The sequence below is a fragment of the Mycetomoellerius zeteki genome, unplaced genomic scaffold (assembly GCF_001594055.1).
Source record: "Mycetomoellerius zeteki isolate Tzet28-1 unplaced genomic scaffold, Tzet1.0 scaffold327, whole genome shotgun sequence".
Taxonomy (NCBI): Eukaryota; Metazoa; Arthropoda; class Insecta; order Hymenoptera; family Formicidae; genus Mycetomoellerius; species Mycetomoellerius zeteki.
Window position 1 is genome coordinate 522570 of NW_017257313.1, and position 13725 is coordinate 536294.

A 13725-nucleotide genomic window follows, 5' to 3' on the forward strand; every position below is an offset into this window, starting at 1 on the left:
AGAAATTTAATACTGTAAGTATTAAGTTGCTTAATTGATTGACTTAATTAATTACTTATTTTGAGCATTAAAAGTATTAACAATAGTGCTTTTAATATTTAAAATAAATAATTAATTACCAACCAATTTAATGCTTACTGTATTATTAAGTTTAATTAATAATATAGTATTAAATTTCTCTCTCTCTCTCTCTCTCTCTCTCTCTAATGACGAGATAGTAATAATAACCCTCGGGTGAAAAGAAAATATCATTCTATATCGCTTTTTCACGTATATTTCATATTGTATGTGAAAAATATCATACAGAAATGAACACATAATAACAAATTTTTTTCAATCAAAACTCCAGACATCAAAGAATATAACGGTAACAAATATGTATTTTCATTAATATAAGTTATAAGTTATAAGTAACAAGTAACGGTAATAAATCTATGTGTCGTCATTAATGAGCAATGAAATAGTTATAATAAAGTAAAAGAAACTTTAGGTTTAAATTAAGATTCTTGAGTAGTCGCTGCGATCATATAATTGAATCGTGATACATCATAAGCGAGAAGTGACACATTAAAGTTTCTTTCATATTATTGTAGATAAAGATAATTTGGGTAAAACAAAATAATGAGATTGCTTTAAAACATTTGTAAAATTGAGTCAAAGCTATCCTTACCCTCCTCTCCTCCCCGACAATCAGTAAATAATTTAAACGTAAGAGGTACTACGTGAAGTGCGTTTACCTGCATTTACCAGCGTTTACTTAATGCGCATGCGTAACCTATTTTCACTTTACGTGCCTTTTACGACTATTTACTGACTGTCAGAGGGTAAGGATAACTTTGGCCCATTTTTACAAGTGTTTTAAAGCGATCATTTTATTTTTTATCCAAATTCTTTTTATTTACGAATGGCATGCGAGAAACTTCAACAAGTCATTTCTAGCTTATGATGTCACATCTAATATGGCCGCAGCGACTATTCAGGAACTTTAGAAGTGGCACCGAAAGGATAATAATAGTAACTTTATCATATGCTATAAAAAACGAAATTATATGCAGCAGTAGAGCAAAACGTAAAATAAGAAGAGAAATGCGCTATCAAAAAATGGGGTATCAGTAATAATGCCGCCTAAAACCTGAACCTAAAAGCTAAAATTAAATAAATTGAAACTAAAACGCAGTAGACGTTTTGATGAATCGTCAATTTTCCTTTGTATCCGGCGTAGTGATTATTCATCAATCGATTACATTATGCTTTAAGACCCGTTAACTACCTCAGGGGCTATTCGCGGAACGAATTATTCGCGACGGACCGGCGATTGGATATCGAATTAGAAGGTTGTGGATTGGCCGCCGCCGCAGGTGGCTATTTATGTAGCATCCGAAGTACCTGTATCACGATCATTAATAAATAACGGCATTATGCAAATGGGCAATTTGTCTCCGGGCATCGCGGAGGCGCACGAGCGCGCTCCGCCGTGTGGTCATTTTAAATATCAAATGAAAGTACAGACGCGCGCGATGCACGGCAATTTATTTTCGTGCACACTGTCAGACCGCGGCAAAGCAGCGGCTCGCATTTATAATGAGAAGATTAATGATGCGTCACGGCGTGTCCATATGAGGGTGCACGCTTGTATGAGTACGCAATGATGGCCGGCCATTAATTTATTGCGCGTCGCGACACGACGGGGCTGGGGCGCGCGTCGACGAGTTTTTCATGTTGATATCATTCTTGCTTTATCTACACGCGCGCTGTACGGGGCTTTGTCAGCGGTGTAAATAGAGATGTAAAATCATTCAACAAGCGCGGATTACACCCGATGACTTCGTAGATCAACAGGATACAGCGGCATTTCCGATATTCCCCTGTGGGTTACCCTTCGCTTAATTACCACACGGACTCCAAACCTGATTCTGTCTCTATGGATGCCAGCGAATAATATATCATAAACTGGCGATAAAAATCATTCGAAAGGAGTATAGATGTTTTATTGATTAAATCAAGACAGACCCGAAAATGAAAAATTCAAATATTGCAGTACAATAATAAGCTTTCATGTTTTTTTTAATTTTGCAATCTAGGTTGTTTCTTAAGTATTGTCCAATATTTTATAAAGAAGAATTCATATGAATATATAATTTCAATAGCCTTGTTTCAAAGGATATCAAAAATTTTATTAATCATCATTCTTTTTAATAGCTCATAAATGAAAAAAAGTCTTAAAAATCTTAAAAAATTATTTAATAATATTTTACACCCAACTTTTTTCAAAGTATTGACGTCCATAATTAATCAAAATAAAAATTTGATTCCGTTTATTGGCGTATAAATTTGGAACAGTAATGTTCTTATATCTTATTTCTTCGCTGTTAACTATTTATAAAACGGCGACAAGTAAATTATGAAGGAAATAAGTCTGCATATATATATTTTCTGTCCAAATTTAAAAAGTAAATCTTTTCTGTTTAGGAACTATTAAGAAAATATAATTTTATTGAATTTTTTTGACATCCTGTATTTCTGAAATGACACCTTTAAGACTGACCTCTTTTTTCTTCATAAAATAACTTCAAAAATTTATTCGTAAAATATTAGGCAACAAGAAATGTTATCCCTATATTAAACTGATATATATATTAAAACTGAAAAAATACTCCGCCATATTATAAACTAAATAAATTAGATATGATAACAAATCGTATTTTTGAATATTGTTAATAACAGGAGAAAAATAAAATCGAATAAACAAGAAAAATAATTTTTCAATTGGATGCAATAGGCCAGTTTTAATAACAGACAATAAATATTTTTTTATACATACCGATGTCAATTGCTCGCGTGCTTGATCAATCAGAAACAGATTTTTGTGGGATTAACGAAGGACCAATTAATTTGTCAATTTCGATAAACACATTTCCGCACGACCAAATATTTACCAAACGCATGGCGCACACGACGTTATTTATGGCAGCGCGTGACACGATAAAAATAGGGCCCATACGAGCTTTTTCGATAGATATGGGTTTTGCAAATTCTCTGTCATAGACAAAAATAAAAATATGTATAATCTTTTGTTCTACCTGTTACATTCAGTAACTTTTTAACATAATAATGTCAAACATTTTAGGATATTATTCTCATATAATATTATAGTTTAAAAAAAATCGCTTTTTTCAAATTGCTGGAAAAAAAACTGGAAAAATTTCGGTTTCTTTTTCGAAAAATTGGTTTTTTGGAAAAATTGCTATTTTTGCTATGTAAAAGACATAATAAGTAACTTCTAAATTCCTTTATAAAATTAACGCGATCTATGAAATTATGTAGCATTATTTTTATTAAAATTTTTTAATTATTCTTCTATTTTTATAGTAAAACCTAATCTAACCTTCCTTTAATACATGGCAAAGCTCAAGTAGACAGATTTTTAACTCTAGTTTGTCACACTCCGGTCTAATGAACTCCTGAAGTGTCTCTTTGTAGTTTATTTTTTTTTTTCAAATATTTTGTTACAAATTCAGTTTAAATCCAAATTATTTTCTAGACCTACTATTATCATATAAACATGATGTTTGGACTCTATATTTTTAATTATTACATTAATGGTGCAATAGTGTATGTTTTGTATGTTTTATTGAATATATTATGCAACCTTTTATACAATTTCAAAATTTCTGTTAACTTATCCCACTGTGTACCCTATACGCAATTATTTTCTTTACGGAAAGAACTGAGAAGCAAACGTGGTAGGTTTTACGAGCACGCGTGAATTTTTCCAAAATTCTTTCTACCCTTAGGAAAAAAAACCGAAAAAATCCGCGGAAAAATTCGAAAAATTAAGTTTTTTTTCGATTCTTTAAAACTATATATAATACGCTCAGACATTTTCATGTGTATAATGCAAGAGTATCTGATAAAAGTATCTTAAATAAAAATATCTATTTTTCTATTTTCTCACTATATCAAGTCTTGTAAAATATATATGTATATGTATAAGAGTAAAAATATATTTGCTACTTTTTACTCATGTCATAAAATTATAAGCACTATTATAATTACATGTTTTATGATTCAAATGTGAATAAAAAATTATTTCTCTCTTTCGTTTGTAGAAAATACTTTAAAATTATTCGTATTTGGTGAAATTATACACCACGCAACAAAATTTAATTAAAATTATAATACGTAGTCACACGATCGAAAGTACTCGGCTCGCGTTAACTGGAATTCGAGCCGCAATCGAAGCACCTTCATGAACGTTACAATAAAGTCGAGGTTTTAAATTTTGAAACTGTAAAAAACAAATGGAAAAACCGATAAAAATGTGATATAAAGAGGAATGCAAAAAAAAAACTAAAAATTACCAAAACATTATGCAAAGATTTATGTCCGTTTTATTCAATTTCCGTAAAAAAATAACCGATCTCTTACTTTCCTTATGATTATTAAAAACAATTAAGAAGGCAAGATAGCCCGATAGGATCGGTACATATTGCTGAATATTTTTTCCCCACAAGATTATTCTAAGAAATTCATGCGCACGCAAAATAAATATTTTATACCGGAAAGCTAATTTAACGCACTTGCGATGGCTTCCGTGTGTTTAACAGCTGCCTTAGTTGATTTAATAATATACCTAATTACTGTCTTACGCTTCTCTGCACGCAGTAACGATATTGCGCATATCACAGATCTGTACACGCAGGAACGGGCGTAAATTATGATTATTTTGATAGAACGAATATCGTCGTTAATTACCTGGCCACCGTAATCATTACAATGTTATGACTATGATATATTGCATCGTCCTTTTGCTTTAGCAATGAAATTATGTGAAATCATCATCATTTTGTTATTCCGTGAAAGGAATTAAATTTCTCTCGAGCAGAAAGTTGTACTGCACATAATAATTTAATTCATATTCTTCAGCTTTTTTACAAAACTCTCTGATGTATTAAATAGATATATTTCTCTTTAAAAGGAAAACAAATTTAAAAAAATTCGCTTAATTAGAAATGCTACTCCTTGAATGGAGAAACGCCTGCTTATAAAACATTTGAGAAATCCTAAATGATAGAATTAATAAATTGTTAATTTGTGTCTATAAACTTAATAATATAAATTAAGAATCACGTCGTATATTTCATATAAATACGTTCATATATGCAATTCATACTTTGTCACGTCGTATCAGATAAATGATTACTTATCGAATCTTGCGATAAATATTAATAGGGAAGGCAGATAGAATGTAGCCATAAAATATCGTCGGAAATGAGCAATTAAACACATCGGGGACTGTCGTAAGTGATGCAAATAAGCGCTACCCATCGGGGTGTTTATCCCGCGTGTGGCGTGCATAGTAATTAATAGCCCCAATCGAAGTGCATTAAGAAACCGCGCTATCGGTGCGCTCATTAGGTATGCACCGACCGACGTTCCCTTGCAAGGAAACGCAAGACCCTCATACGGTAACGGTTGTCAGGCGCCGGGTTGCTTGTGCATGGAAAGGTTACCAGCAATAAAATACCCGACATCCGGCGGCTATTAATGCCGCGGCGCAATGCCAAACGTCATTTACATCGGCACTTTATTTCTACACGCGTATCCGCGTCAGTGCGCTTGAGGCAAAGAGCGAGAAGAAGAGAGAAAATTCATACTCTTCGTTTACGCCGCCTTAGGGTCGATTGCACCGGCGTCCAAGATCATTTTTTTCATCGTTGCAGCGAGCACTTACAACTTCCAGCATGCCAGACGCGGTATCTAGGATCTTCAGCTTCTCATATTTACGGAAATATATGGCACTACAAAGGCAAATTTTGCGGTTTCTCCCGAATGGAGAACTCTATAAAATAATTGAGATTAAAATATATATTTTCTCTCTCTCTTTTCAAATCTATATTAGCTTATCTACGGATATTTCAGTCGCAACACAGCTCAGTTATTACACTCGGAGCAAACAAAATACACATTATACAATAGTTCTGCCATTATAATGTGATAACTCTGAAATTTAAGCAATAATAGTGAAATTTAAACGACAGACCGCGAATAACAAAAAGCCTTATTCGATTAGAGTTGAAGCAATTCTAGCATGTAAGGAAGACTGGGGCTGATTGTCGTATGGGGTTGATTGTCAAAATACTTATAACTCAATCAGTACATGACAAAAATCTCTTTATTTGACTGTAGATTGCTGACATAATATTAATTTGTTGTAATTTAAACTTTTGACATTATCAATTGTGATTTTCCTGTAATCATAGAAAATGGCAAGTCTTAGAAAACTTTTGCTGTTAATTAATCGTTAATCTGACAAAGTTTTTGAATACAATCTCTTTTACTAAAAATGACTATATAGGATAAATTAACCGAAATGAGCCGGGATTAAATGACAGACAATTTTAATTTCTTTAGATTGACTCGTTTTTAGAGAATAAGTTTATAAATAAATAACATTTCTCTCTCTCTCTCTCTCTCTCTCTCTCTCTCACACACACACACACACACACACACACACACACAAATATATTTTTTTTTTCATTTTTCGTATAGAAACTATAGTACAAAATAAAATTACATATTTTATAATTAAAATAACTATTTTATTTGTATCAATACTATAATCATTATTATTTATAATTACTATTATTTAACATAAACAATACGTTACTGTTAATTCTGAAATACGTGACAATCAACTCTGAATATATACTGGGCTAATTGTTACATTTTCGCAGCTTTATTTAAAATTAAATAACTTATTTGTGCGATGATGTATTCAAGAGTAATATTTTTTTTAAAACCTAAGAAACGTAGGTATACTAAAACGTATACATTATTTCAAAATCTTACAGCCACTTTTTTCTAAAAATTGTTATTCAAAGTCTGACAACCGACTCCTCTATACATTTTCTAGTTCTGTAAACTACATACTGATTAATATTGGTCTTGATGCAATTCTAAACTAGAATTTATAATAATAACATCAAAATAATAAATCTTTATACTGAGCTTTTATAATATACTGTTATATAGGTTTCATAAAATAGGTTTATTATATTCTTTCGGTGTAAATAAACATTTTCTAAGTCAATTATTATGCCATATGACGTATTTTTTTGTATCAATAATACATTTTTCATCTTACGTTTCTTATACTCCATTCTGTATTTATAACAAATAGTTAATATTACTATATTTTCCAAATTTATATAATTTATTTATTTTTATTACAGCAACTTCACAAAATTAATGCTATTTCTTTTCTAATTAAGAGGTGTTATTTTTTCTCTAAACAATAGATATAATATAAGCTTTAAAAATAAATAAATATATTCCAGCATGAAAAAAGATTTCAACATCAAAGAGAAAATCCAATAATGCACAAGAATTTAGATACGCAAGACGTTAATATCTAAGAATCCTCCTGGTTCTGAAATTTTACATAGTCGTCATACAGCCGTGCCACGGATTCATAAATCCAGGTGGCGGACTTGTTCGTGGCAGGAAAAACAATTTCCGGCAAAACGCCGAATTAAGTACTTATCTTTACGAGCCGTCGTGCAATTTTCTGAAAGGAGATACGCCGTTGGGCGCGCAGTACTGCGGGAAAAATTTATCGCAGTCCCGATACTGTATATTTTGTGCGCATAATGCCGCACATCGTTTGTTAACAAAAGTTACACCCGTGTGTACGATAATACAACCACTGCGATAAGAGTGGAGAAGGAAGTATTATCGTCAGAAAGGCGCCGACGTCATTCAACGCGTACATTTATCGAACATTAGATCTTGAGACTTAACCCCCCGGAACCGTCAAAACTATAACACAGTTATAAATGTTGAATCTGTAAGACCCTTATTTATGCTAATTAATCCTAGAAACTATTAATATTAAGTGATACACTCTTATATTGAAATTTTGTGTGCAAGGAAATAATTCACTCTTAATTAATATGACACAAGATTTTCATACATTTCAAACTTTTAATAACAAAATATTTATAATCTAGACTTTTATATATAAACACAAATAATCTGATTATTAATTTAAAAGGGACATAATAAACTATCAAATTCAATTTTAAAATGATATATTAATAGATATAATAATAATTCAATTGTGTATGAGTTTCCTTATAACATTTAATAAAGTGTATAATAACACCAAGTAATAACACAAAATTGTTTAAAAATTGAAATGACCTTTTCTTTCTTCAAAGTTGAATATAACTTGATAAAAAATAATCGTAAACACTCAACAAAAAAGCAAATAAAAGCTAAAGATCTATTCTTTTAAATGCTGCAAATACATTCGTGTGCGATTTTTAATTCATCCCATGAAACTTTGTAAAATTCATACAAAATTTTTAGATTTAACAGATATCTATTTGTATTCGTACAGCTCCATAAAAAATCAATCAAAACATCAATTATCAATCTTAAAAGTAAAATAAAAAAAAATCTCGTTATGATTATTTTTAACGAAGTCACTTTCATGAATATTACCTATTTTTAAAGGTAAAAATAGATGATTTCTTAATTTTTAGCATAGTAGAACGGACAAAATTTGTAAAAGCTTATCTCCGCTTGTCTTAGCTTTTAGCTGTTAGCAGATTGGACCTTCTAATGATCTGAAGATATAGCTTAGCGCTCAATGACCTCGTTCACTTAAGCCGGGAGCACATAGAAAAACGTAAAGCCGTAAGACGTAATCAGTAAGGAAATCGTAACATTGGATTCACTATCGGCCTTACGGTCTCTACTGTGATTGGCCATTCGCTTACTAATTACGTCTTACGGCCTCTTGCGTTTTTCTATGTGCTCCCTGCTTTACTCGTAAAACTTACGTATTGATAACATTCTAAATTAAAAGCTACTAATTGATTTCAAAAAACCAAAATGACATAACTTGTATTTAAAAAAGAATGAATATTAAGTTTATTTTAAGAATAATTTAGATGTAATATAAAGAAAATTGAATTATTTGACATTTTTACAAAGAGATTTATAATTGAGTAGGTCCAACAGACCCACTGTCAGTTCTGGTTAAACACGGTCTTGCAGAAACATGTTTCTAGACATGAAAAATTCAAATCTACATTTCGACGATCATTCCTTTTGTTGCAAAAAAACACTCAATTATATTATGTATTTACTTAGCGTGTCCGACAGCTGTATTAATTACAAAGTCCGTGGCGAAAATCTCAAAGCGCTTAGAGATGGCGGCCGGAATGTATTCGTGGTGCATTCTGAGCTTGGAGTACGAGCCGGAATAAACGTACTGACCGTAGTTGGATCGCCGCCAGTTCGGCTATCCGCGTTAGCATTCGTCTTTTCATCGCAACACGCCTTGCCCGTGGCGGATAGATTGATATGTGACTTAAAAGACGTAGGCGAGCGATCTGAATTATTTGCGTGCTCCTGATGTGCTGCGAGATTGAAATTTTCAGTACTCGGAGCACTGCCAGTTATGTACTTGACGAACGCCCCTCAATCTTCCTGACTCTCTCTCGTCGTGTCACCGCCGAGCGGGTCTTCGAGTGTAAAAATATCACGTTCGCGACGACAGTCGTTGATAATTAAATAGGAGGTGTCGAAGAGCAATCGACGTCGCGGTGTCCTCTTACCATCGAAATAATTGATCGTTTAAATTAATTATTTTATTGCACCTACTAAAAATAATTCAAAATTAATCCTACTGCGATAATCATCGAATATGTTAATCCTCCGAAGCTAATACTAAAATCTGTAACACAATTACTAACGCTGAGTCTATAAAACCCATTTAATTTATATTAATTAAAGTACTAATTAATTTAAAGGAACTAAAATGAAAAAAACATATAAAAACAGAATGAACACTAAGTTTATTTTATTCGTAACTGGAACATAATACCTGGTGAATATGGAACATTTTTCCAATTTTTAAATAGTATAATGATTTAGAATAATTTTCTAATTCACAATCTTATATTTTCACAGTTTTCTTCAATTCATGTGCGAAAATTATCGTATTATATTTGTTAAATTTAAGTGTTATAATTTATATATTTGAAAATTTTTAAAACTTCTTTCAAAGCAAGAAACTTTAGTAGATTTCAAAAGCCACACATATGATCTTTTAACTTCATAAAAAATACGTATTCTTATTACAGAGTTTAATAAAAATAATCCAAATTTGCAAGTGTATTATAACATAAAAAATATTAAATTGTTTAATGTTTTCAACAGAGATTTATAAATATAGGTCTAATAAAAAAAAAACCCATTATCAGCTCCAGAGAGGTTAATCGCACTCAAAAATGTTATCGCTAAAAGCCACATTTTCACAGAGACGGGGAATGTAGGTTAAGAGTAAACGCATTCCACGTGCTAACGTGGCGGCAAACGTCGGAATGCCTACGGACACCCTATAAATTCTAATTTAAAATCAGTGTGTCGCAACGAAAGGTCCTCCAAGAGGCAAGCCATTTCTCAGTATGTCGCTCGCATAGCTCATTCGTTTTATCGTCCTGAGTAGTGCGGCCCGTCAGTCCGGCGTCGTGATAAACAGCCGGCTACTGTCGTAAGCCAAGTCAATGTAAAATCTCATGCATTACTCCTTTATAACGTTTACTTAGAATGACTCAACGCACGACGAGTACACTCACCGTTTAATCATCAAACGAATCGCACGTTTCGCCATCATTTGTCATTCTTCCTCCGAAGCGTACCAAGAGGAGCAAACAAGCTGAATGCTTGTTAAGTAGCGGTTCGTGCCTTTCTTTAATCGTCTAAATTCAAACGTACTGGCGCGAGTTAGTCTTATTATTTGATAGCGCAAATTCTTCGTGCTATGGTAGCCGGTATTAATTGTAGGTATAACATCCTGGAAAAGCACCTCACGTTAATCGACATTGACAACGTAATTAGATCGTATATCTCCATGATTACGATCGGCAGCGATGTGAACACTAAGCTACTATAGTCCGCTACCTTGGTTATCAACGTATCTTAGTATATACGACACTTCAAACTCTATCTTGCGTTGCGAGTAACTTGAATGTACGTCGCTCATCCGTGAAAACGTGTCCGGGTCGAGCATGCCAGCGATAAAACGTCGATCTCCAGCATTATGAGATTCTTAAGGATACATTGTCACATCTTAAAGCATTACCAGAAATATACAAATTTCATAAATTGAATATCTGAATATCTGTGCGAAATTTGAACAATTCTCTTATTGGTTTAAAAGCTAATTAAAGTAATTTTTTTTGTTTGCCTTGATTCTTATGTAAAATTGTATTTTGTAGTGCTTATTTATAAATTTAATGAAGAAATATAGGATTACGAATTAAATCAAATACTTCATATATACTGATAAAACTCTAATAAAAATTCGTGCAAAAAGTTTATTTGGATCCACGTTTAAAAGTTATTTACCTAAAACTGCAGCAAAATATGGTCATTGCGCTGCATAATCCATTATAAGCCAAACATATTTGTTTTTTGCGGTTGGTTTCAGGATGTGTTCATGGCCAAAACTTTTTAGCTGATATTGGCTGCGTTCAGTAAAAAGAGTAGCTTTGCAACTGTTGTAAAATATTTAGATATGATTAGTTTTTAATTCTTCATTGAGTCTAAATACATAAACCCATTATATTTATAAAGAATCGTACGATAATTACGAAGTTACTTTTTCTGCTGAACATAGCCATTGGCTGATATTGAACGTATTCAAACTAACAAAGTAACTAGCCTGCTCATCGAGCAGTTGAACACGAGTTGTTACTTATAGATCCAATCAACCATATTCAATCGTTTGACGAGCAAACTAGCAGCTTCATTCGGCTTCAACACGACCATTAACTTTTTTGGCTAATCTTTGGCTGATGTTTTCAAGTAATATTGTACAACCAAAACATCCTTAAAAACGCATAGCTTCAATAAAATTGTAGACACGGATGTAATCCTCTCTGGACCTAAGGTTAATCTAGCAGGCGAGCGTCGCGACGCCTGGGCTAATGGCACGTACGACGTTGTGCTGCGTGCCAGCATTCTCAGCCTCGTCGCAGCGGTCGTCGTCGTCGTCGTCGTGACACGACGAAGGGGAAGCTCCGCCGATGCCGTAGGCTGAGTGATGAAGTGAGTGCGGAGTGAGGTCTATTTTTGCGCTCACCGACAAACAGCCTCGTAGATCTCGCGACACGTCGTTAGAAACGCCACGAAAATACCCTCCGCACAGCCGAAAGTGCCCTCATGACATCTGCGGACTGCTCCTTCTCTTTCTCTCTCTCTCTCTTCGGCATTTATTCCGAGAAGCTACTAAACGCCACGCGTCTTGTAATGACACGTCGTTCAATCGCACGACAAATATCACCGAGTGGCCGATTATCGCCGACGCGCGGAAATCCACCGTCACGAAAATTATACATGCCTTCCGTAAAACACGACGGTATAATAGTGTCTTAAGTCGCATGTCAGCGGAGTGCATTGAACGAGTGCTTATCCGATGAGTCACTTTTCACAAAGTTTATTGAACAGCTGCGCTACCGTGCCTCCGATAATAATAAAATAAAGTGACAACAAAATGAACATTCGAGAGTGCTGAAATATAGGTGGAGGATACAGTAAAACATTACGAAGATCCGTAAGAATGGCTTGATATGATACATGCTCAAAGGATTTCCTAGGAAATAGCCTCATGGATGCCGATGATAAATGATTAGTGGCGCGGGGAAACTGAGAATTGTAACGGAACCGGGATTGCGTGAGCTCAGAATATCCTATAATCGCATCCATTTGTATGCATGCCGATAGTTTACATACTTCTGAATCGAATTGTCGCGGGCAGACACGGCTAGAAATGTCAGACTGTAAGTTACTTAAAGCTTAACAATAATATTCGGATTTGGATTAGAATGAATCCCGAGTTACGCATCCAAGCTTCCAACAACGATAAACGCAATTCAGTTCCCATCGTGATCGGTCACAAAATTAAAATTTGTCACGCAATAAGAGGTAATAAATTTCTAACGTCTAGTAAAAAATTATAAATGGGAGCATAAAAGTTAAGCAGGTTCTAGGTGTTAATAATGTTTATTATAGCAACTGTCACTCAAAAACAACAAACGTTTCGACCTGAAATAACACTATTTTCATAACTTTAAATTATAAAATTAAAAATTAATAAAAAAAGTAAATTCTAAGGTGATGCTTAATTTCATACATATATCTAATGCGATTCTTAAGTGAATTAAGTAAATTACATGTTTTAACGCAAGATAAAACTTGATAAATTCCAAACAGGATGTAATGGAACGCACTTTAGCGTGTAATAAAATAATAAATAGGAAATAGGCTTATAAACAAGCATAAAATTAGAAATTAATTAGAAAATTAATTTTAAGTCGTATAGGTGACGCTTAATATCACATCATCTTAATTTATATCTAATGCAATTCTTAAATGAATTATATGTTCTAATGTCGAAATGAGATTTGATAAATTCAAAAAAGTATGTAAGTATGTAACGGAACATATGTTAATGTTCGCCTTTAATAAAATAATAAATAGAAATTAGGTTTATATAGTTCGAAATAAAAAATGATAAAGAAGGAACATAAAAACCAAACAGAATCTAAAAGTTAACCACTTCATCGTTAACTTGTATCCACATTCAATTGCAAGCAGTTGATAATTATAAAAATGGATTGCCAATATCGTAATTTTAAAAATACGACA